General features: G+C 40.3%; 2 non-coding genes across 2 annotated transcripts; both read right to left on the reverse strand.

The window, feature by feature from the left end:
* Positions 1–3802: 3802 nt before the first annotated feature.
* TRNAC-GCA lies at positions 3803–3874 on the reverse strand. Its single transcript has one exon. It is a non-coding gene; the product is annotated as a tRNA-Cys (tRNA).
* Positions 3875–6498: 2624 nt separating this feature from the next.
* Positions 6499–6570, reverse strand: TRNAC-GCA. Its single transcript has one exon. It is a non-coding gene; the product is annotated as a tRNA-Cys (tRNA).
* Between the last annotated feature and the right edge of the window lie 16208 nt (positions 6571–22778).

Raw genomic sequence — 22778 nt, forward strand, 5'->3', positions numbered from 1 at the left:
AAATAAATAAATAAATAAATAAATAAATAAATAAATAAATAAATAAATAAAATAAGTTTACTGTAGCCTAAGTATACAGTGTTTATAAAGTCTACAGTAGTGTACAGTAATGGTGTGGGCCTTCATATTCACTTACCACTCACTCAGTGACTTAACCCAGAACAACTTCCAGTCCTGCAAGCTCCATTCATGGTAAGTGCCCTATACAACAGCTGCATTTTAATCTTTTATATGGTATTTTTACTCTGTCTTTCCTATCTTTTAGATATGCTTAGATACATGAATACTTACCATTGTGTTATAATTGCCTACAGTGTTCAGTACAGTAACATGCTGTACAGGCTTGTAACCTAGGAGCAATAGGCTATCCCATAGAGCCTATGTGTGTAGTAGGTTTGTGTTAGTACATTGCTACGATGTTTGCACAATGAATAAGTCACCTAACGACACATTTCTTAGAATCTAAGCTTGCTGTTAAGTGATGCCTGACTGTATATCTTGTGAAAGAAAAATAAAATCTCAGGGACCCAAACTCATTATGTCAAAGGGAAAAGTTAAGCTTGGGAATGAGTCATGCAAAACTGTCTCCCATTTTGTTTCTCAATAGGTAGCTCCAAAGACAGAAGTTCACATACCACCCTAGGAGGCCTCCCTTACAATTTGCTCAGAAGGAAATTCCTTGTGGGTCCCAAGATCTTTACCTTAAAACAGAGTTCTAGGGAATTTCACCCTGACAATGTAAATCAACATTGTCCTGTATTTTCACAGGTACAGGACAAAGATAGGACTAGAAGTCATCCCTCTGCTCACCTGAGACAAATGCATCTTTGGCTGCTTCCTGTACTCTATCTTTACTTCATCTTACATAAAAATTCATATTCATGGAGCAAGCGATGACTGAATAGTTGATTATTTCTCTATCCCCTCTTTTCACATGTAAAATGTGAATTCAGTGAACCCTGCTCAAAGCCTCAGAGGAGTGCAACCACTTGCCTCTTATCAACTCTCCTTCCCTTTTTCTGTCCTCCTTCCCCTACTGCCTGCTTTCTCCCCTTTAAATATTGAAGTCCCTAAACCTTTACTCTTTGAAAACAGCACAGATCACAGATGTCGCTGTGATTTTGTGTTCCTTTTGCCCAGGCACATCCTCAACCTTGGCGAAATAAACCTCTAAATTGATTGAGACTCACCTCAGTCATATCCTCAGCAATTTTCAAGTATAAATACATTTTTATTAACTATAACCACGAGGTTGTACAATAGACCTCTTGAATTTTTCCTCCAGTCTAGGTGAAATTTTGTATCCTTTGATCAGCATCTCCACAACCTACCCCACCAAACTACTCTCAGCTTCTAGACACATACACTTTCTTTTTTATTTTTTAACTTAATTTGTTGTTGTTGTTGTTTTGTTTTTTTGTTTTGAGACAGAATCTTACTCTGTCGCCCAGGCTGGAATGCAGTGGCATGATCTCAGCTCACTGCAACTTCTGCCTCGCCATGTTGGCCAAGCTGGTCTCAAACTCCTGAGCTCAAGCGATTGGCCCACCTTGGCCTCCCAAAGTGCTGGGATTACAGGCATAAGCCACCGTGCCCAGTCCTTAATTTTATTTTAAGTTCTGGGATACCTGTGCAGGACATGCAGGTTTGTTACATAGGTAAATGTGTGCCATGGTTGTTTGCTGCACCTATCAACCCATCACCTGGGTATTAAGCCCCATATGCATTAGCTATTTATCCTGATGCTCTTCCTCCCCCTCGCCCTGACAGGCCCCAGTGTGTGTTGTTCCCTTCCCTGCGTCCATGTGTTCTCATTGTTCAGCTCCCACTTATAAATGAGAACATGTAGTGTTTGGTTTTCTGTTCTTGTGTTAGTTTACAGAGGATAATAGCTTCCAGCTCCCTCCATTCCCTGCAAAGGACATGATCTCATTCCTTTTTCCGGCTGCATAGTATTCGACAGTGTATATGTACCACATTTTCTTTATCCAGTCTATCACTGATGGGCATTTGGGTTGATTCTATATCTTTGCTATTGTGAATAGTGCTATAATGAGCATATGTGTAAACACATACACTTTCAATACTAAGTCATAACACTCAAATAGAAGACCAGATTTCACTGTAGTCTACTCTTACTGCAGACCCTTTTCTTGGTCCAAGATCCACTGGAACCTGACAGTCTTATGGGTTGTTGTTATCTGGTAAATACAACAGAGAAGCACATCAAAATACATTGCCACCAAAATCCAAAGTGGCCCACCAAGCAATGGGCCTTGTTCTGTGTGGTGAGCAGTGTAAGGCATAGCTATATCTTTCACTTTAGAAGGCATATGCTGATGTGCCCCAGATGCTGGACTCCTAAAAGTTTTGTTTGTTTTTTTGTTGTTTTGTTTTGTTTTGTTTGAGATGGAGTCTTGCTCTTGTCTCCCAGGCTGGAATGCAGTGGCATGATCTCAGCTCACTGCAACCTCCGCCTCCCTGGTTCAAGCAATTCTCTTGCCTCAGCCCCCTGAGTAGCTGTAATTACAGGTGCCAGCCACCACGCACGGCTAATTTTTGTACTTTTAGTACAGGTGGGGTTTCACCATGTGGGCCAAGCTGGTCTCGAACTCCTGACCTCAGGTGATCTGCCCACCTATGCCTCCCAGAGTGCTGGGATTACAGGCGTGAGCCACCACACCCGGCCCTAAAAGTTTTACCAGTGTAGCAGAACCTTAAATCGTTGCGGCCTTATCTTCTACCCCGATGTGATATGAAAAAAATGGCACATTATCCTTGTGATAGGTTTTCTAAAAATTCACAACCCCAGTCTAATCATGACAAATCCAAAGTGAGGGCATTCTGCAAAATATTTAACCAGGATTTTTCGTAAATGTCAAGGTTAAAAGAAAAGTGACAAAAACAAGAAAAGACTGAGAAACTGTCACAGTCTTAAGAAGACTGAGACGTTACAACGATAGCAACTAAATGCAACATGGTATCCTGGATTGAATCCTGGAGCGGGAAAAAAAAAGTAGCAGAAAAAATAAACTGGAGAAATCGGAATAGTCTGTCATTTGGTTAACAGTGTTGCACCATTGCATGCCTGTATCAAAATATCTCATGTAACCCATAAATATATACATCTAGTCTATACTGACAAAAAGTAAAAAATAGTGTTGGACCAGCATTTATTTCATAGGTTCTTTTTTTATTTTATTATTACCTTTAATGGACATACAATAATTGTGATACAGTGTGATATCTTGATAAATGTATGCAGTGTATAATGATCATATTGGGGGTGATTAGCATATCCATCACCTCAAACATTTCATTTCATAGTTTTGATAAATATACCATGATTATGTAACATGTTAACACGTTGCAAGGTAGGTAAAGGGTATACAAAACCTCTCTATTGCTATCTTAACAATTCTTCTGTAAATCTAAAATTTACAGAATTTATAAACTCTTCCATAAAACCTAAAATAAATAAAAAAAACTTGAAGAAAGGGAGAGAAAAAGTACCTGGTTAATAAGATTAAATATACAGGAAAAAAGAGATAAAAACACATGTAAGAAAGCACACGTGTGTGTGTATGTGTCATGGTTTAGGACTGGGTTTGTGTGTGTGTATTAGAGGCAGGGTGAGTTTATGTGAGATGGTAGCTCTGCTGTAAGGGAACTAATGAGCCAAGGCACTTATATGAACCTGAGAGTAAGCATCTGCTTAAATTTTGAGCCTTATGCACCTTGCTTGCCTTACCCTAGTCCAGGACTTTTAATGAAGCTGCCAAGAGGAGCAAAAGTATGCCATAGGGGGTACCTGGATTTGAACCAGGGACCTCTTGATCTGCAGTCAAATGCTCTACCACTGAGCTACACCCCCTTGACACCAATAGGCTTCAAATAAACATTCATTCCATTTTTATGACCTGCAAAACACCTCACAAATACTTCTGGTGTCTAAGATTCCTTTTGAATTTAAACTCATCCTCAATTTCCTCCTAGCTGTACCATCTCTTGTTTTTCCCAGAGCATGTATACTCATTCTCTTCCCAGCACCTGAAGTTCAATGCTGTATTCTCAGTCTAATATTCCAGCTTTAAAAAATACACCACCAGTTGCCCATAGGTCTCTGGATACATCAATGAATGTTTTAAGCATTAGGGGCTACCAACAAGTATTGGACATGGAAGGGATCTAAAGTGGGTATCCACAAATGGACTTCAGATGTTCATGTTCAATTCTGAAATTATAGGCAAGTATTATGTATTTGCACATATTGTATATTGTGCATATTTTCATCAAATTTTCAATAAAGACCTCATCCAGGACCAACTATCTCACTCCAGAGTAAAAAAAAAAAAAAAAAAGAACAAAAAACAAAAACAAACAAACAACAACAACAACAAAAACCACCAAAGAGAAAAACAAAGTACCTGGATGTTCCAAAGCCCAAAATTCAATTTTGAACACCTCTGATTCCTATTCCTTTGAGTTCCAATCTGAGAACTCAATCTCACGCGTCTCCAAGATTGAGCAAAAGGTCAAGGAAATTTTTGTCAGTGCAACAAATTTTCCCTGATGAGGTCTGTCAGCTGCCATGGAGCCAGGGAACAAACAGCAGCCAGAGCTCCAGCTCACAAGCTGTCTGAGGGCCCTAGACACCCATTCCCAGCATCTGCCCAATCTGATGCCCAACCGGAGCCTCAGATTTCAAACCCAGTATACCCAAACCTAAGCTTATCATCTTCTTGTCCAAACCTGCCTCTCCATCTATTTTGCTTTGTTGTAATAATAACAGCTCACATATGTTGGGCATTTTCAATATGCCAGGCATGGTACCAAAAGTTCTACCGACAACCTCCCATGTAATTGTTACAAAAATCCTATAAAATCCGCATTAGTAGTAGTATACAGGATGGAAACTGAGGCACAGATTGATTGGAATATCTAGCCCTAGGTCACACAGCTAGCAGGTGATGGGGCCAGGATTCCAGCATAGGCTCAGACTGTGTGAAAAGCCCACCTGCTTAACCAGCTGAGCAGTCTCCTTCCAGTCTTGGTTGGAGATGCCACCACCCTGTACTCAGTCACCTAGACCAAAACACTTAAGGCAATTCTAGGCTCCTCCCACTCTCTCCTCCCCAATTCCAGTGAATCACTAGGTGCTATTGATTTTATCTTTGACATTGCTCAAATCCATCTCCACCCCTACACTGTCAGTGCCACCACCTCCTAAATATCCTCCCGGCCTCCACCCCCACATCCACTCTGTACTGCTTCCAGAGCAGCCTGTTGGAAAAGTAAGTCCATCTAGATCACTGCCCTTTAAACGCCTTCACAATAAACTTCAAGTCTCTTAGCACAGCATGCAGTTCTTCTCTTCTGATTTTTACCTGTCTCCTCTGCTTCAGTGTTATCTTTTGACACTCCCCATGTCACATTTTGTGCTCCAGCTGCCTCCATCTGTATCTACCTGGCTCCAGCTCTGCCGCGCTGTTTCCTCTGCCTGGAATTGCAACCACCCTTCTCCACAACTCCACCTCCATTCCACCTTCCATCCGTCAGCTCCTCCAGATGCTTACTTTCACCTCCCCTCCTCTGGACAGATGTAATCACTGCCTCTTCTGTGTTACTGCACCTATCACAGCGAGGTACAGCTCATACACTCTATTTTCTTATTCTATATGCCTACATCCTGAATGAGGGGAGGGGCTAATGTCTTATTCACCTCTGGGTTCACACTTTGCATGGTTCTGGTACACAGTAGGTGCCCAGTGTATGTTGTTCAGACTGATCTAAAAACACAGCATTGCCTGTATTGTGGGTGGGAGTTACACCTGACTTCTGGCTCCATGCCTGGGTCCTGAGTGAAGTTACCCAATGTGGGGGTACTTGGCTGTAGGAAATGAACAGGGGATGGAAGGTAATAGAAATCCTTAAGATTTAAAGAGGAAAAAGTGCAGTTCCTTAAACTTCAGACCAGTTCTTGTTCACCTCCCCTAAAATGTTCTATGGATAAAACTCTATTCCTTTGCTTTCCCCAGGGCAATGCAAAGTGTGGGCACAGTCACTAAGTCCTTGATTTTCCTTGTAGCCAGCAGGTTCTGAAACTCTATGGGTAATTACAGGACTGTGGGAACATTGCCTAGTAGGATTTTGTCACAAAGATTTTAACATTAGGAGAGCAGTATGTGTAGTATACTTAAGTCAGGGAGAATGTGTGCTCTGGGTTCAAATCCTGAATCTGCCCTTTATAGCTTTTTGACCTTGAGTTAATTACTAAGTATGTCCAACTCTCAGCCTCCTCATGTAAAACGGAAATACAAACATCTATCTTGTAAAACTGTGGTCAGAAATAGAGGAGAACCAATGTAAAGGGCCTAGACTGGCATGTACTAAGAATGCAAGCAAGGGACATTAGTTATTATTCAATCAGCCATGAGCCATAGAAGATAAGAAGTCAAAGTCAATCCGTGTTCTTCTGAAACAAAAACACAGATGCATAGGGGGCACCTGGATTTGAACCAGGGACCTCTTGATCTGCAGTCAAATGCTCTACCCCTGAGCTATACCCCCACACTGGTAAGCTTGCTTTTATAGTCTATCTCTCTCTCTCTCTCTGTCTCTCAACATTCTGATTCTAAAAACCTCCAGTGACTCAGGGGAGCTATAATTAGAATGTTGTCTGAAGGAAGTCTGGGCATTACAAGCTTTAGAAGAGGTTTATTATGAAAAAAGACAGGACTCCTGAGAACTAAGTTTTCAGGAGCCAAGAAACTCTTCTTAGACTGGCCAGAACCCAGAGCCTTATTCCTATCCACCATATCTCACAGAAGGCAAACCTCAGTTCCAAGTAAAAATAATCAGATTCTCCACAAATGGCAACAGCACTATAATGTAGATGACTGGATTCCTGTCGAGTTTCTCTTAGCCAAGGCTCCTAGCAACTGAGATTCTTATTCCTCTTCATGACTTCACAGAATTGAGCTCATAACTGGCACTCCAGATATTTGTTGCATTAAATTGACTCTGGAAAAAAATATGCATAAATAACGATTTGTGTGAGATAGCTTTTCTAAGCCACAACTGTAAGATGATTTTAGTCACACAAAAACAGATGGTCAGTGAGTTACACTCTTGTGTAACATAACTTGCCTGAAATGTGGAACATTGTCAACTTTGAAAGGTTATTTGATGAAGAGAAACAAGACTCTAGATGAGAGTCTCTCAATCAACCAAGTAAATAATTTATCCTGGTCCTACCACCAAAGATGCATTTTCAACTTGTAAACACAACCACAATTACAGCAACCTGTATTTCCTGACCTCATAAATATCTCCTCTCACCCTAATAAATTGTGCAGGTGCTTCTTATGTAAATCTTACATGTTTGAGTCTTTCTTCTGCCAATTTCCTAGGCCACTTACATTATTCAGGCATTTCCAAGGGATCCTACATTTGGGATGATCATTTTGTGTCAGAGTTTTGGTTGGTTGGGAGCATAGAAGAGGCTCCCCTGCCTTAGGCTGGAACTGAATGCTAAGAATCACAATGCATGTTTTGCTCATTGTTCTTTCCTCATGCTGGCGATCAGGGAGTTGAGATTTTAACAGTAGCAGACGTACTGTGTGCTTCATATCAAAGAACTCCAGTGCTGGAAGGGTTTTAGAGATCATTATTTCATCCACTTCTTCTTGTACACTAAGAAACACAGATTAAGAGAAGCCAAAGAGCCTTACTTAAAATCACAAGCATGTCAGTGGCAGGATATGGACTGGGATCCACTCTACTTAGAGCCCATTAGAGGTGGGGGTCCTTTGGAAGCTTCCACTGCCTGAAACAATACAAGTGTTCAAAAAATGCTTGTGGGATAAATATCAGGCTGTAGTTGTATACAGGTTGACCAACCATCCTGGTTTACTGGGGACTTACCCAGTTTTAGTACTAAATGTTCTACATCCCAGGAAAGCTTTCAGTTCCAGGAAATTCCTCAGAAAATTGGGTATTTTCTAAACATTATCACTTACTTTTTCCATCGTCACAGTTTCTATCATTTCCATATACCTCCTATAGTAGTATTTACTTATTGTGTGTCTTGCAGTCAACTTACTGCTTTTTTACTTAGCCTCATCCTGGCCAAAAATATCCTTGAAATCATGCTAGTTGTATTTCTTTTTACTGTACATCAAAATAAATAGATAAAACTATTAAAGTATGTTAAAATCATATTTAACATGTTCCATTTACAACTTGCCATGAATGCTTCTCAACACTTTACTAATACTAATTCATTTAATCCTCAAGACAATCCAATGAGGGAGGAAATATTATCATCTTTACCTTACAAATGAGAAAACTGAGGCACAGTGAAGTTAAATAACTTGCCCAAGGTCACACAGCTAGCCAACTTGTCCATATGTCCCCAAAGTCATCCTGGAAACCCTCAGTGGTAACCATAGTTACTTATTAATTTAATATTTTAACCTGACTGGGCCACAGGGTGCTCAGATATTTGGTTAAATGTTATTCTGGGTGTCTGAGAAGGTGTTTCTGGATGAGATTAACATTTGAATGAGCAGACTGAGTAATGCAGATTGCCCTCCCTAACGTAGGTGGGTTTCCTCCAATCAAGTTGAGATCCAAATACAGCAAAAATGCTGAGTGAGAGGGGACTCCTCTGGCCTGCCTGCTTTGAGCTGGGACATCAGTCTTTTCCAGCCTCTGGACTCAAAATGAAACATCAGTTCTTCTTGACTCTCCAACCTGCTGACTTTCAGCCTGAAACTATACCATCAGCAATCCTGGGTCTCCAGCTTGCTAACTAGAGATCTTGGGCTTTCTTAGCCTCTATAATCATATGAGCTAATTCCTCATAATAAATGTCTTTCTATATGTATACATGTGTATGTGTGTGTGCAAGCATATACCTATATACATATACATGTGTGTATATATGTGTGTATGTGTGTGTGTATATATATATATTTGTGTGTGTGTATGCGCACACACGTACGTATTTGGTTCTTTTTCTCTAGAGAACCCTGACTAATACACACAGAATACTTGGGAAGAATAGTCAGGCTGCACTAGTTTTGAGTATCCTGTCCATATTTGTTGAGATGGTATAAACCCCATGAGGCCCAAAACAGCACCTGCCACAGGACAGGAGCCGAACTGATCTGCTCTTATATTCCTAACCCTCTGCCATTGTCCCGACCCGCGGGACAGTCGAACGGCCCTGGAAGGGGGAGTGGGAATGGAGGAGACAAGAAAACACGAGAAATGGAGACAAGACAAATAGCCTGATCAAGTCTCCTTTAATAATGGTGGTACGATGCCTTATATAGGCTGGCAGGGGGAGAGGTTGGGCCAGGGCGGTGACGGGGGCCGGGTCTTCTCAAATTACAATTGCGCATGCGCCGTGGGTTTGTAATTTTCCCGGGCGCGGGATCGCACCTGCGCCATAGGCTGCATATCTTTCTGGGCGCGAAAAGGTCGGCGCGCGCGGGAAAGGTTTGGGCGCGCGCGGGAAAGGTTTGGGCGCGTGCGGGAAAGGTTTTAGGCGCGGCGGGGGAACAGGTTATAATGAAGAACCCGGAAATGTGCCATTTTGTCTCCGCTTTGCGGAGATCAAGCAACAGAGGCCGGCTAACTCCGGGCCTTATGGCTCCAGACAGGTCCCCCTTTTTTTTATATATAATTGTGGCTAGAAGATTGTCCCTTGGAGTAATACATCTCATCACTGGTACCCCTCATGGGATTAGGCAGTAGCTTATGAAGGCCCTCCTGTCTTAAGTTAGTGAGAGATGATGCTCTCTTACCCGTCATTGGCTGTCCAGTTCAGCACATAGGGAAGGTGGTCATAATGGGTGTGAGTATGAACCACCGCGATCTTCTTGTTCTAGGCGATGATAATGGACCTGTATAGGCTTCGCTTGGATAGCCTCGACTTGTTGCTTAAGGAATGTCATGAGCTTATTGAAGACCAAAGGTCCTACAGAGAGTAAGAGCAATAGGCAAAGCAGGGGGCCCAGGAATGGCACAAGATAGGGAAGGAGTCCATGGAACCCAGTCCAAAACAGGTTATCGGCCATCTCTTTTCGTCGTCTTTCTAGGTCTTCTTGTAGAAGCTTGATCTTATCTCTGACGATTCCGGACTTGTTGGCATAGAAACAGCACTTTTCCTGTAAAGCTAAGCAGATGCCTCCCTGTTCTGCAGTTAATAAGTCTAGGCCTCTTCTATTTTGGAGCACTACTTCTGCCAGAGAATCTACTTGATCTTGTAGATCTTGTCTAGTACTTGAGATGGCCTGCATATCTGAGATCAATTGGCAAGACAATTTGGTGTATTGAGTAACAGAAACCCCTAGGCCTGTAGCCCCAGTTGCTATGGCAGTAGTTATGCCTAATCCTGCAAGTAAGGGGATGAACTGTATTGCCCTTTTGTTTCTTCCTAAAAATGTAATGTCATTCCTATATTTTAAGAAAGCTATGTAAGTATTTTGCTTTTATGACATTAGGTAGGAATGCTGCACCACTGCCCAGCAGCTTTATTAAACAATTAAAACAAAATGTTAAGATTGACCATTACTCTTCTCCATATATTGGGCAAAAAACTAAGAGGGAAGAGGAAAATCAGTGACCTTTCAAAACTGATGATCTTTATCAGCAGAACTAGACTGAATTTCATTACATTTTAGAATGAACAGCTCTCAACAACAAATTATCAAGATGTTTAAAAGTAAAAGATTCACAAGTTGAAGTCTGAATAATGATACTGCAAAAACAAGTCAAGATTGCAGACAAAGCATCCAAAAATATCACTGTGGTTTTACCTTGGACACAACCATGGTCTGTTACAAAAGTAGATCATACATACAAAGGTATAAAGAACATTAAGTTTTTCATTCAAATTCGGAAGCAAAAATAACCTAAGTTGTGCACTATTGCCTTAGGAAAGGGAAGGGGAAGGGTGAGGGATAAGTGAACAGTCAACTCAGTATCAAACTTGAGAAAGTAGAGTCACTTCTGTGCAGTTTTGAGTTTACAAATATGCTTATAAAGAGGAAAAGTGGTAAAATTATACTTAATGTTCAAATTTATTTAGTTGTAGTCTCAATACAATTTCTGTACTTGAAATGGCTTTGGGCCACTGGCTGATCTATCTCTGAGGTCCAGACTAGCTGGTCGTTTTCAAATGGCAATTTTATATTCCTTTGTTCAGATTCCAAGGGAGTTTAGGTTCAGCTCATGGTCTTTAGGAATGTTTAGAGATTATTGCCACCACTCCATAGCCAAGCTGACCAACTTTTGCTCACTTATATCATTCTAGTCTTTCAAAACTATTTTCCCCATACACATGTGCAGTAATTCTAATAAAGGAGTTTTGCCTCCTCTGCAGTGTAGAGGTAATGGTAATGAAGACACCTGCATTGGAATCACAAACTATTCCTCAAAAAAAATACATCAGACTACTAGAAATGTCATTCAGGCAGTTGATTTGAATAGCAAACTTGGGGAGGGAAGATTAACTGTGAAACAAAAATATACAAAACATTCAAATGCAGAACAAAGGGTCTATGCTACTAAAAATGCCCATGACATTAAACACTCCACAAACCCCCCATCTGTTGTTTTAACCTAAAAATTCTATTGGCTAACTTATACAATAATTTTGATTAATAACCTGAGAAGTTAAAATCTTGAAAGTGGCAAAAGCAAACCGAGAGAGCATCCCTTACTTATTGGTACCATGTTATCAAGTCACTTTTTCTGGGTAGCCCTGGTTATTAAATCTCCAAATTCTAAATTATACTATCTCTTCCTGTCCTTAATTTCTGCAATCTAGTGATTAAAGACTGATGCAGTTCTTCGAGCTTTATTTGCTCTTCAAGTTGTGCAATCTTTTCTCTAAACTCCTCTTTTGGGTCTATTACTGCCATAACTGCGGGGGCAGAAGCCTTATTATAGGGAGGAGGATAAGTAAGTTTGTGGCCAGTCAGAACTATGATATTTTGCTGCCCCTTCCTCCAAATTATCCCAGTCTACTTCTGAATGGTTAAGGTTATTTTTACTTTTGTTTTCATTAGTTGTAGGTAAAACTGGGTATTTTCTGGCCTTTTCCTTATTTGATGTTTCCATATTTGTTATTGAGGGGGCCCCAGCCTCCTCTTCGTCGCTCTGTAGTGATATCAAGTCTATTTCTTTACTAGGTGTGGGTTTTTCGAGGTCGGTTTGGGAGCTGCCTCTTAATATTTCCTCAGTCTGAGTAACCACTGCCATTACCTCAGGATCTTTTTCTCTTTCCTTTTTATCTATTATATCTCTAATTAAGTTCCAATAGGAAAAGGCTGTCACCGGGACCTTCTCTGGTCCAAAAGTACTATAATAATCTTGAAAACAGTCTCCCACTCTACGCCACCTCTTTATGTCAATGGTTCCCTCTTGTGGAAACCAAGGGCAGGTATCCTTTACAAAATCAAAAAATTTAAACAAATCATTACTTTTAACCTTTACTCCTCGTGCTTTTAAAGCCTCTTTTAATTGCTCTACAAAAATCTGATGCTGGCTTAATTCTTGTCCCATAATCAGACACTATTACTTACCTCTGGTTCCAACGCGGCAGGTTCCCGTGATGTCCGGAGGAGTTTTTCTTCCACTTTCACTTTCGGCCGACTTTAGTGCCTTCTTCCTCACTTTTTCCCCGTATCCAGGTCCCTGTTCAGGCGCCAGGTGTCCCGACCCGCGGGACAGTCGAACGGGCCCTGGAAGGGGGAGTGGGAATGGAGGAGACAAGAAAACATGAGAAATGGAGACAAGACAAATAGCCTGATCAAGTCTCCTTTAATAATGGTGGTGCGATGCCTTATATAGTCTGGCAGGGGGAGAGGTTGGGCCAAGGCGGTGACGGGGGCCAGTCTTCTCAAATTACAATTGCGCATGCGCCGTGGGTTTGTAATTTTTCCCGGGAGCGGGATCGCACCTGCGCCATAGGCTGCATATCTTTCTGGGCGCGAAAAGGTCGGCGCCCGCGGGAAAGGTTTGGGCGCGCGCGGGAAAGGTTTGGGCGCACGCGGGAAAGGTTTGGGCGCGCGCGGGAAAGGTTTGGGCGCGCGCGGGAAACGTTTAGGCGCCCGCGGGAAAGGTTTTAGGCGCGCCCGGGAACAGGTTATAATGAAGAACCCGGAAATATGCCATTTTGTCTCCGCTTTGCGGAGATCAAGCAACAGAGGTCGGCTAACTCCGGGCCTTATGGCTCCGGACATGCCATCGTGAGGCCACATATATGAATTTGCTCTCAGTGCTCTCAAAACATAAGCAAAAGTAAAAGTTAATGTTTGTTTTCATTATAAGGTATATAAGTCAAACAATCTGGTCTGATTCCAAAGCCTAGCACTCAAAGATTTTCATCAGAGCCACAAAAAAGGAAGGGATTACAAAACAAAACATCGCGCAGAGATCTCAGAAAAATTGTGGCAATTATTCAAAATATGTTCAACCACAGAGTTTTAGAAACTGAAACCTCCTAATATTTCTAGATTCCATAAAACTATTTAATAATGGAAACTAGAATTTAAGTTTTTCAAAGCTTCTGCACAGCAAAAGAGACAATTAAAAAATGAAAAGGCAACTTACAGAATGGGATAAAATATTTCCAAACCACGTATCTGACAAGGGGTTAATATCCAAAATATGTAAGAACTCATACAATTCAATAGAAAAAAAAACAAATAGTTCAATTAAAAAGTGGGCAAAGGGCATAAATAGACATTTTCTCAAAGATGGCATACAAACAGTCATCAATTACATAAAAAAGTTCTCAACATCATCAATCATCATAGAAATGCAAATCAAATGAAATATCACTTCACACCTGTTAGGGTGACTATTAGCAAAAAGACAAGAAATAACAAGTGTTAGCGAGGACATGAAGAAAACCTCAGGTTTCATATCCACAGGAAATGAAATCAGTATCTCAAAGAGATATCTGCACCCTCATGTTTATTGAAGCATTATTCACAATAGCAAAGATATGGAAACAACCTAAGTGTCCAGCAACAGATGAATGCATAAAGAAAGTATGTGTGTGTGTATATATATAATATATATACACATACATATATATACTTATATGTATATATGTATACATATGTATATATACATATACATATATACTTATATATACACATATATGCTTATATATGTGTATATACTTATATACTTATATATACACATATTTATATACACACACATAAACACAATGGAATATTATTCAGCTATTAAAAAGAAGGAAATCTTGCCATTTGTGGTAACATGGATGCAACTTGAGTGCATCATGCTAAGTGAAAAAGTTGGACAGAGAAAGAGAAATACTATGATCTCACTTACATGAGGAATCTAAAAACAGTCGAACTTATAGATGTGGAGTAGCATAGTGGTTGCTGGGTGCTTAGTGGTGAGAGAAATAGGGTGATATTGGTCAAATAGTTAAAAACTTTCCATTATAGCATGAATAAGTTCTTTGGATCTAATGTACAGCATTGTGTCTATAAGTAATAATAAATGCTGTATTATATACTTGAAATTTGCCTAGAAAGTAAATCTTAAAGGTTCTCACAATTTTTAAAAATGGTAACTATGTAAGGTAATGGAAGTGTTAACTAACTTGATTGTAATAATCATTGCACAATGTATATGTATATAAAATTATAACATTTTATATCTTAAATATACACAATTTTATTAGCCAATTATACCTCAATGAAGCCAGGAAAAAATTAAAATTTTCAGTAATCAGAAGGGTTTTCTCCTTAAATCAAGATGTTGCTCCTCAATTGAATTTTTTTCACTTTTTAATCCAAAGTTTACTCATCTGTAAAATGCAGATGTTGCCAATTAGAAGATCTACTAAATTTGTTCTAATCCTGACAATTAATGGCTCACAAATTCAAATGTTACTTTCTCATGGAGGACCAAGTCAGAAAGTACAAAGATGGCCAAATAATGGCAGAACAAAATGATTAAACTGTGTGAGAGGTTTCAAATACAATCCTACATTAAAAAGAAAATATGTTCTTACCACGGCCACAAGATTCACCCTCAACCTTACTATCTTAATTTTTCCCCATATTAGTTTGCACAAAATATTTGCTCTTATAAATGCCTATGTCCTATGAAAAGATGCTCAACATCCCTAATTATAAGTAAATGCAAATCAAAACCACAATGAGACATTGCCTCACACCTGTTACGATAACCACTATCAAAAGAACAAAATAACAAGGGTTGTTGAGGATGTGGAGAAATTGAAACTCTTGTATACTGTTGGTGAGAATGTGTAATTATTATGGAAGATAACATAGAGGTTTCTTAAAAACTTAGAAATAAAATTATCATATGATCCAACAATTCTACTTCTAGGTATTATCCAAAAGAATTCAAAGCAGGATCTCAAAAGACAGTTGCAGATCTATGTTCATTGCAGTATTATTCACAGAGCCAAGAGGTGAAAGTCACCCAAACGTTCATCAACAGATTAATGAGTAAAGAAAATGTGGAATATTACTCAGCCTTTAAAAATAAGGAAATTCTGTCCCATGCCTCATCATGGATGAACCTCGAGTTATGCCAAGTGAAATAAGCCAGTTGCAGAAGGAGTCTAACCATATGAAGTATCTTAAGCAGTAAAAACCATAGAAAGAGAAAGTAGAAATGTGGTTGCCAAAGGGCTAGGTGGTTGGGGAGGCAAAAATTAGTGTTTAGTTGGTATAGAGTTTCAGTTTTGCAAGATAAAAGCTTCTAGAATTGTGTTGCACAATGATGTGAATGTACTTAATGCTATTGAACTATACACTTAAAATGCCTAATATGGTACATTTAATGCTATATAATGTTTTACCACATTAAAAAAAAAAAAAAAGCCTATGGCCTAACATTAGAAAGAATTTGTGTATGAAGTAAACCATCTCAAGAAAGTAACTGCATGCCTATTGTGGAAATAGCAAGCACAGGCACATGTTATCTCACTTGAGGATAAGCTACTCTGCAACCTCTAACTTAGTGAACAGATGGTGCCTGATCCACAGACCAAGACAAACTCTTCCTTCAACTCGATCGCAAACTCAAATGCCTCTCTCTGCCCGCAACAGGGCATCCCACCACCTGGCATTCTTTATTTCCCTGATAGTCGTGGTGTCCTTTAGCCCTTTTCATTATTCACTTACCACCAAAACAAAATGCAGCTAATAATATTAGTCTATTTTCTGGTCTTGGAGAAGTAGCATCTGGATTTAGGCTTTGTGCCCAGATTTCCCACTCCGTTGGCACTGTGGTCTAGGGAAGTCTTTCAAGTTTTTGTTATGCCTTCAGCCAGGTGAGAGGTACATGTTAGTTTTATTTTATTTTTTTTAAAGGAAAAAAAAAAAAAGAATATCCCAGTCAAAGGGCACCAAACTAAATTGTCATAGAAAAATTGGCCAAATGATATATTTAGTCAATGCTTTGCAGTTTACCTCTCAAAAGCCTTCAGGGGAGACTGTCTGCTCTATTATAGCCTGGAGGTCATAAAATGTATTATGTTTTACTCTAAAATTCACTCTCAAACTAATTATCTCTCTCTTCTCTCTTCCCCTTCTTCTTTCTTTCTCTCTCTCTCAAGTTGACCCAGATTTTCCCAGGGTTCAAGTTATTTTCTAAATGAAACAAAAACCCTTTTACAAGGTGCATTCAAGCTGCTCAGATTAATTTGTTCTAGTCCAGTGGTTACCATTTTGGGTAGAGATGTGCCTTGTTTTATGAGAAAGGTTTGTTCCTTAAAAGTTACTGTGTGACCACCATATCAGTGAGATCAGTGTGTCCCTCTATGAACGCTTCTGCTAATTTGTTTAATGAAATGTCTTTTTTTTTTTTCTGATATACTCTCCCTCTCTAAACTTTCCTAAGAATTAAAAAAAAAAAAAATAGCAAGCTTACCAACCCTTTGGCTAGTGCACTGAATATAAGATTATTTGGAGAATAAGGAGAATAATTAAATTCATGGATGCAGTGGCTTGTATGAAATCAACTTAGCTAAGCTGGAAATACATCTCCCAGAATTCCCTTCTCTGCATGGTTGTCTATCAGAGTTGCCCACAAGAAAATGTGCAGATGTGAAAGTGGAAGTGAGGCAGCAGCATGTTTACAATGAGATGGAGGTGTAGAAGCAGGTGCTGTTGCAGTCTGCCCATAGTCACTGATCTTGTGGCTCACTTTGTCCATCAGGGCAGCTGCAGGCCCATAGTTCCTCCACTTCCTACTAGATCTTCTCTTTAGCTTCTCTGAATCCTGGGCCAAGTTTGTAAGCAGCTTTAGGGTGAAATGAGCCAACCATTCTGCAAATCCCAACATTGTTGGAGTTGGAGGTTTGGAAGCATTGAGAGACTGATGTGGGTTCCAATTCATCCTTTCTCTCCCCCACTTCATATTGATCTTCCTTTCCAGACTTCTGGCCTTGCTGACTTCAAGCCCAGCACTAGACACAGGAGCAACAGACTTACCTATACTCTCACCAAGTTCCCACAATTGTGTCAGATCTCATCCCTATAATAAATCTTTTATATCACTTATATGGTTCTTCTTCTCTGATTGAATTATAATTCCTTGGAAGTAAGTCAAAAAATAACATACAAGACTGAAATTCTTTGATTTGACCAAATCTTACTTGTAATGGCTTTCACTTCATTAAATGGCTGAAGAGGAGAGTAGTGGCATCCAGACTTGACTTCTCACCTTCTCTGGAGCCTCACTGTGTGCAGGGACCAGGAGGACAACTTCTGGCCTCCCTCAGGGATCTCTCCTCACAATTTCACCCTTAACCCTGTCTCTATTCTACTCCTTCTGTCCACCTGTATTCACCACTGTCCAGCCATGAGCCTGCTGGTTCATGTGTGTTTAGAGCCACTTCATATCTAAAATCAGATCTGTGTGTATCAAATCATAATTTTTTATTACAAATATATAGTTTTTTCCTTTCTCATTAAATTATTAATTAGCAGTGACTCTGAAAATGTCAGCTCTAAGAATTGCTCCTATATGGGCTGGGCGCAGTGGCTCACACCTGTAATACCAGCACTTTGGGAGGCCGAAGTGGGTGGATCACCTGAGGTCAGGAGTTCAAGATCAGCCTGGCCAATATGGAGAAACCCAATCTCTAGTAAAAATACAAAATTAGCTGGGCGTGATGGCGCATGCCTGTAGTCCCAGCTACTTGGGAGGCTAAGGCAAGAGAATTGCTTGAACCCGGGAGGCGGAGGTTGCAGTGAGCCGAGATTGCACCATTGCACTCCAGCCTGGGCAACAAGAGTGAAACTCCACCTTAAAAAAAAAAAAAGAATTGCTCCTTTATGGCATACAGGAAAGAACATTGGGCTATGAAGTCAACATCAACTCTGATCAATCAGTCTGACCTTTGGGCAAGCCCCTGAATCTCTCTGGATCCTCCAGCCTTCAGCTGCAGAGAGAAGAAGCTGGAGTTGATGATCTCTCAAGACTCCTCCAACTTCAAACATTCCATTCTAAATGAATGAGTTGCTTTACCTTCAAAGAAGTTGGAAGTAAGTATTTCCAGAAGCAAATACTTAGACTCTTATGCATGTTCAAAGACATACCAAACATAGACACAGCTGTATGAAAGTATGTTCTGGAATGAAGCTTAGAGTACATTTAATATTCAATCATTGTTACTAAATTAATTCTAAGTCTTAGCACACTTATTTATATAGTTTCTGATCCTTTATTTTTATTTTGATAATCTTTTTAGATGTATACTGTCTCAATCCCATTTGGAAGTAAGCGAAATACATACCATAAGGAAATAATTAAAATATTCTAGCAGCTCTGAAGGAAAACTACCTCAATTTAAAACTCCTTGATTATATCACCTAGGAACAGCAAGTTAATGTACTATATTAATGTTGCTGAAAGCAATTCAGCTCTCAAAGGGCCCTGATTTACTTCTAGGAAGTGAATTTGGCTTGAGAAAAAAAAAAAAAACTATGCATATCTTTTGTCAATTTGACCAAGCTTCCATGGACTGAAATAGCTTTAATCTTTTCCTTACAGGGAAACTCCCTTATTTATCTGGGTCCTCTACCCTACCTGAGCTAAAGAATACCTAAGCCCAGTCCCTCATTTTGTGTAAGGGGCCTGAGACATTAATGTCTGTCTACTCCCCACTATAGGAACCAGGTCCATATGTTTCATTATCACCAGTCTCTATGTCCAGGGACTGCCAGATCCCTGCTCCAGAACCAAACCCAAGGTTCAGAGCTCTGCTCCCTATGAACAAGTGAGCCAGGTACTAGCTTCCTCTCTTCTCAAATCTCCTAGAATTACCTGAGTCCATTTCTCAAGGACAAGGAAGAGTAACTCAGAGCTTAGAGGGCAGAGACTAGAGCCATGGGAGATCATTCTCAGATAGTAAGTATAATAGCAAACTAAGCCCTAATAAAGGAATTAGCCACATGTGCCTTGGGGATTTCAGAATTGCTGTGAACTAGTGGCTGCTGTGTGCCTCCTATTTTCTCACTTTCTGAATGGGAGTATCTACTGCAGTTATCCTATTCCTGTTCCACCACCGTAGGACAGATCATCAGTCTCTTTAATTTACAGGTTTTCAGACTGAGAAGGATGGTACTCAAGAAGATGGACTTGAGGAACCACGCTGCAGGAGCCTCAATTGTACGTAGATCTTGAGTCTGAGCCTGATTTAGTAATGGAATAAGATTTTTCTAGAGTCTTTAGTGAAGTGAATATACTTTGCATGTGGGAGGAAAGTAAACAATAGTGATCATAAGACAGATTGTGTTTTAACATATGACCCCAATTTCTTCAATGTTTTTCTCATTGAATGTTTCCTCCATTTAATTCAGGCCAGCGGCTCAGGACTTCTACACCAACAGGCTATGACAAAAGTAATGCTGTGTGACTTCTGAGACTAGGTCTGAAAAGGACGTGCAGCTTCTACCTCCTTCTCCTGGGATCCTCGCTCTTGGATCCCAGCCACCATGCTATGAGGAAGTCCAAGCTGCCACATGGAAAAGCTGAACACCTGAGGCTGATGTCCCACTATCACCAGTCTCCATGTAGGTATTCAGGCCAACAGCCCCAACTAAGGTCCAACAAGATATGTGAGTGAACAAGTCTTTAGATCATTCCAGCCCTAGCTGAAACTATCTGCCTGTATTTCCCATCATTGCTGTACCTGTTGGGGCATTCTACCATCTCATGCCTCAACCAGGATGAGAGATTGCAGTGCCCTTGGGTCCTGTTCCTTTTCTGTCTTGCTGACTATCCCTCACCACCATCAAACACACTAGGCTACACCCAAACCCTGTCCTTCCTCTCACCTGCTTTGATTTGCTCTGATAAACTGCACTGCCTTATAGCTGAATCTCAAAATAGTACAAACACAATGGTGCATAACATGACTATAATTAGGCAGTAAATAAGGAGAATGAAGTCATAGTCTAATACTTGACACTTAGCATTATAATCTGTTGAGATGAGCCTGAGACTTCTGATTTTTTTGTTTTGGCACCTAAATCTAGCAAATTGCACTACGTCTCCATCTCCACATTGATATAGTACAAGGACCAATGATCAATGGATGACAAGCTTTTACAAATCTCCAGCTTCACTTGGTAGAACCCCAAACCAGATACAATTGCCTCAGACCCCTCTCCAGGAGAGGGGTGTAGATGGCATAGATCCCCTATCAGGAGGGGAGTGCAGCAAGCAACAACTTCCTGGTCAGTAGCTACCACTCCTCCTACACACTCAGTCTCCTTTGGACCTGAAATCTCAAGCCTTCAAAGAAGTGAGATGTTCTCCTTCTCCCAAAATGCCATCTGGCACACAGCCCCTAAGCCTCTGCTCTCTACTTCCTTCTGCCAGGCAATGCCATCAACACTCTTCTCACTGAAAGGCCATGTGTTACATGGTGCTACAATAATCCTCAAGATACTGAAAGTAATGCCAAGTGAAAGACCAAGGGGGTGGGTGGAGGGCTAATGGGCTGGATGAAATAGCCACTTGATTGCTAGTTCATACAAGATGTGGCAGCAACTCCTTTTCTGGCTTGAGATCTTGGATGTCACATCTTAGAATCAGCTGGCAAAGCATCTGTGAAGGGCAATGTGGCATCCCAGGCAGTGGGTGGTGAGATCAGGAAGAAAAAATGGAAATCAACAGATGGTGGATCCTACAGCTGAGAACCGATTCTTCAATTTGACATGGTTAGAATAAACATTTTAAATGGAGCTTGGTAAAGATCAGGTTATTTTACCATTGACCAAGCTCTTGGCCTCTAGAAGATCTTAAATTTTTATTTCCTTTGCTTTCATAAAAGTTTCTTTGCTTTCCAGGAACTTCAGGGGGAAAAGGTTAAGTAATGGAGGGAGGGAAGAGAGAGGGGTTGGCAGATCAAACCCAGGACTTAAAAGTCCTAGATCTAAACCTTGAAATCCCCAGATATTTTATGTTATAAAAAGATGTCCCACTTTCAGAATCCAGTTCTGTAAATAGTTTTCAGAAGTCAGGGGACTTGCAAAGATTTAATTTGCGTGACAAAAATTTTCATTGGCATTTTCTATATTTCCTAGTGCCACCCTCTATGATTTTCAATCCCTAAACATCTAAATTAATGTGGACATCTGCTTCTAGCAAATATAGTCAGAGCTGCCCTGCCACTGCCAATTTGCAATCATAAAACCATAGGAATAAAAGGAAGAAGGAGTTAAACAGAACAACTCAGCCCAGCTTCCTGGAACTAGGGCCTTTTGTAACTTGCTCCCCTCCTCCTATCCCGTATCCTGCCCCCTCTCACCATGTCCCAATCTAATGTCGTAATTCAACTGCCAAATACGCGTAATAGGAAACATAAACCACAATCCCATTTGTTCTACAATCATTCAAACATCACCAAGTTTTTGTGAGGACAGAAAATGAAAACTATGTGAATAAAAACTACATTCAAGGAATCTGTACACCCCCAGCCATTTAAGCCACAAGCTTATAATGAGGAGAATCTCACACTTTCTGGAAAGGTTGGCACTTTGCTCCTGGCCTGATGGTCATTATATCTCCCTGACTTGGCTCCGGCTCCAGGCCAGCACTGTCCAGTGGCCATGGAATGTGGACTGTGAATGCAAGCTACCTATGCCATCTTAAATTTCCTAGTAGCCACAGTCAAAGAGGAAAAAGAAACAGACTACATTAATCTTAATAATACTTTTTGGTTTTGTGTTTTTTTCAATTTGAGAGCAGGTACTGTTTATTAATGGGCCAGATTGGAAAAAATAATCGTGGTAGGCATGTTTATTCTTCTAATAAGCCTATTGATCTGGTCTTCCCTGTTGTCAGCAACTCTACCTTCTACAAAATTGGTGGTCTTTTTCTTCATTCCACCTTGTTGAGAGGATAATTTGAAGGTCCACAGGAAGTTATTTCTTCCAACAGTATAGATCTCATGAATCAGATCCTCTATGTAGATGATGCCATATTAACCAAGAGATAGAGCAATCAAAGTATTATCTGTCAGAGCAAGTCGCTTCTTATTGATTTTGCTATAGCCACATTTGTAGATTAATTTATTTACTGGCTTCTGATTTGGGTATGCCCATGCAATATATTGTTCTACAAACCTCAGCATGTTATTGAATCCCTGCTGAGCTTCACAGTTTCTATTGAAGATTTGACGAAGGCAAAGAAGTTGCAACACCTTTCAGACCTTTGGGCTCACCCAGTTG

This window comes from Piliocolobus tephrosceles, chromosome 2, assembly GCF_002776525.5.
Source record: "Piliocolobus tephrosceles isolate RC106 chromosome 2, ASM277652v3, whole genome shotgun sequence".
In the NCBI taxonomy this organism is placed as follows: domain Eukaryota; kingdom Metazoa; phylum Chordata; class Mammalia; order Primates; family Cercopithecidae; genus Piliocolobus; species Piliocolobus tephrosceles.